At 33.8% G+C, this 3,908-nt stretch overlaps 1 non-coding gene across 1 annotated transcript; it reads right to left on the bottom strand.

Annotated features, from left to right (window-relative positions):
* Nucleotides 1-3,285: 3,285 nt before the first annotated feature.
* LOC148572053 (small nucleolar RNA R71) lies at nt 3,286-3,393 on the bottom strand. Its single transcript, XR_015908405.1, has one exon. It is a non-coding gene; the product is annotated as a small nucleolar RNA R71 (small nucleolar RNA).
* Between the last annotated feature and the right edge of the window lie 515 nt (nt 3,394-3,908).

Genomic DNA, 3,908 nt, shown 5'->3' with positions numbered 1-3,908 from the left:
GCCCAAGCACACACCAAGTGGGCCCCAGAAGTGGATTTTTGCATCATTTACTCAATTCTGTAAACCCTAGTAACTAGTTTAGTATAATAGGACTTTTTACTATTATGTTTACATCTTTAGTTTCATCTTTAGATCACGTTTGGGGGCTGGCCATTCGGCCATGCCTGAACCTTTCACTTATGTATTTTTCACCGGTAGAGTTTCTACACACCATAGATTAAGGTGTGGAGCTCTGCTGTTCCTCAAAGATTAATGCAAAGTACTACTGTTTTTCTATTCAATTCAACTTATTCTGCTTCTAAGATATTCATTCGTACTTCAACATGAATGTGATGATCGTGACAAAGTCATCATCATTCCCCTATGAACGCGTGCCTGACAACCACTTCCGTTCTACCTTTGATTGAATGGATATCTCTTGGATATCTAATACAGGGGACCGAGTCCGAGTTATTAGTGTCTTCGTGGTATAAGTTAGAACCCATGGATGGCCATTCCTGAGATCCGAAAAGTCTAAACCTTGTCTGTGGTATTCCGAGTAGGATCTGAGAAGGGATGGCTGTGACGAGCTTCAAACTCGCGAGTGCTGGGCGTAGTGACAGACGCAAAATGATAGTAAATCCTATTCCAGTATGATCGAGAACCGACAGATGATTAGCCATGCAGTGACAGCGCATTGGACCATTTTCACAGGAGGATGGGATGTAGCCATTGACAACGGTAATGCCCTACATAAAGCTTGCCATGGAAAGGAGTAGGATTGATTGGATGAAGACAACAGGAAAGCAGAGATCAGAGGAACGAAAGCATCTCTATACGCTTATCTGAAATTCTCACCAATGAATTACATAAGTACCACTATCCTATTTTATATTTTATTTAATTTTCATCCACTATAATTTCTTAAAACTATTTGAATCCGCCTAACTGAGATTTACAAGGTGACCATAGCTTGCTTCAAGCCGACAATCTCCGTGGGATCGACCCTTACTCAGGTAAGGTTTATTACTTGGACAACCCAGTGCACTTGCTGGTTAGTTGTACGAAGTTGTGAAACAGATATAAGATCATGAACGTGCGTATTGAGTTTTTAGCACCGTTACCCAGGAATGGAATAATCACGATTTCGCACACCAAGTTTTTGGCGCCGTTGCCGGGGATTGTTCGAGTTTGGACAACTGACGGTTCATCTTATTGCTCAGATTAGGTAACTTTCTTTTTTGTTTTCTTTTCAAAAAAAAAATAATAATAATAAATAAATATTTTTTCTTTTTCGTTTTTCCCAATTAATTTTCGAAAAATACAAAAAAAAATTTACAAAATCATAAAATCAAAAATATTTTTGATGTTTCTTGTTTGAGTCTAGAGTCAATTTTTAAGTTTGGTGTCTTGCATGTGTTTCCTTTTTCTCAAGAATTTCGAAAATTCATCATATGTTCTTCATGATCTTTAAGTTGTTCCTGGCCAGTCTTCTTGTTTGATCTTCATATTTTCTTGTTTTGTGTCTTTTCTTGTTTTTCATATGTATTTTTAATTTGTTAGTTTCTAAAGTTTGAAAATTTCTAAGTTTGGTGTCTTGCATGTTTTTCTTTCATAAAAAATTTTCAAAAATAAGTCTTGATGTTCATCTTGATCTTCAAAGTGTTCTTGGTGTTCATCTTGACATTCATAGTGTTCTTGCATGCATTGTGTGTTTTGATTCATAATTTTTATGTTATGAGTCTTTTTCATGTTTTTCTCTTTCTTCATTAAAAATTCAAAAATAAAAAAAATATCTTTTCCTTATTTTACTCAAAATTTTCGAAAATATGATTTGATTTAGTTAAAAAGTTTTTAAATTTAATTGTTTGTTAGGATTCAAATCAAATTTTCAATTTAAAAATCTTATCTTTTCAAAATCTTTTTCAAAAATCAAATCTTTTTCATTTTACCTTCATATTTTTGAAAACTTTTTAAATTTGATTTTCAAAATCTTTTTCTTATTTTATTTCTTAATTTTCAAAATCTTTACTATCATTTAATGTGATTGATTCAAAAATATTAAGTTGTTACTTGCCTAGTAAGAAAGGTTCAATCTTTAAACTCTAGAATAATATCTTTTTAGTTTCTTGTTAGTCAAGTAATCAACTTTAGTTTTCAAAATAAAATCTTTTTAATTTTCTTTTCAAATCTTTTTCAAATTAAAATTTTAATCATATCTTTTTCAAATTCAATTTCAAAATCTTTTCTAACTTCTTATCCTTTTAAAATTGATTTTCAAATCTTATCTTTTTGTTTCAATCATATCTTTTTAAATTTCAATCATATCTTTTTCAAAAACAAATTTCAAAACTTTTTCAATCAATCTTATCTTTTTGTTTCAATCATATCTTTTTCAAAACTTCTTAACTAATCCTCTCTCTCTTATTTTCAAAAATTCCCTCTCTCCTTTTTCAAAATTCCTTTTTAATTAACTAATTGTTTTAATTTTAATTTAATTTCAACTTTAATTTTCGAAATTTAACTTTAATTTTTAATTTTTATTTTAATCAATTTTAAAAATTCACTCTCTCATCTCCTTCTATTTATTTATTCATCTACTAACACTTCTCTTCCATCCAAAAATTCGAACACCACCTCCCTCTCTGTGTTCGAGTTTTCCCTCTTCTCTTCTTTACATCACATTCTTTTCTTCTTCTACTCACACAAAGGAATCTCTATACTGTGACATAGAGGATTCCATATTTTCTTTGTTATTCCCTTCTTTGTCATATGAGCAAGAGCAAGGACAAGAACATTCTTGTTGAAGCAGATCCTGAACCTGAAAGGACTCTGAAAAGGAAACTAAGAGAAGTTAAAATACAACAATCCAGAGACAACCTTACAGGAATTTTCGAACAAGAAGAGGAGATGGCAGCTGAAAATAATAATAATGCAAGGAGGATGCTTGGTGACTTTACTGCACCTAATTCCAATTTACATGGAAGAAGCATCTCCATTCCTGCCATTGGAGCAAATAATTTTGAGATGAAACCTCAATTAGTTTCTCTGATGCAACAGAACTGCAAGTTTCATGGACTTCCATCTGAAGATCCTTTTCAGTTCTTAACTGAGTTCTTGCAAATCTTTGATATTATTAAGACTAATGGGGTTGACCCCGAGGTCTACAGGCTTATGCTTTTCCCGTTTGCTGTAAGAGACAAAGCTAGAGTGTGGTTGGACTCTCAACCCAAAGATAGCCTGAACTCTTGGGATAAGCTGGTCACGGCTTTCTTAGCCAAGTTCTTTCCTCCTCAAAAGCTGAGTAAGCTTAGAGTGGATGTTCAAACCTTCAAACAGAAAGAAGGTGAATCCCTCTATGAAGCTTGGGAGAGATATAAGCAACTGACCAAAAGGTGTCCTTCTGACATGCTTTCAGAATGGACCATCCTGGATATATTCTATGATGGTCTGTCTGAATTAGCTAAGATGTCATTGGATACTTCTGCAGGTGGATCCATTCACCTAAAGAAAATGCCTGCAGAAGCTCAAGAACTCATTGACATGGTTATTAATAACCAGTTCATGTACACTTCTGAGAGGAATCCTGTGAGTAATGGGACGCCTCAGAAGAAGGAAGTTCTTGAAATTGATACTCTGAATGCCATATTGGCTCAGAATAAAATATTGACTCAGCAAGTCAATACGATTTCTTAGAGTCTGAATGGAATGCAAGCTGCATCCAACAGTACTCAAGAGGCATCTTCTGAAGAAGAAGCTTATGATCCTGAGAACCCTGCAATAGCAGAGGTGAATTACATGGGTGAACCCTATGGAAACACCTATAATCCCTCATGGAGAAATAATCTAAATCTCTCATGGAAGGATCAACAAAAGCCTCAACAAGGCTTTAATAATGGTGGAAGAAACAGGTTTAGCAATAGTAAGCC

Source organism: Arachis ipaensis, chromosome B3 (genome assembly GCF_059453495.1).
Source record: "Arachis ipaensis isolate K30076 ecotype BB chromosome B3, ASM5945349v1, whole genome shotgun sequence".
NCBI lineage: Eukaryota > Viridiplantae > Streptophyta > Magnoliopsida > Fabales > Fabaceae > Arachis > Arachis ipaensis.
The sequence above is the reverse complement of the archived record's forward strand: the minus strand, read 5'-3'. Positions and strand labels throughout refer to the sequence as shown.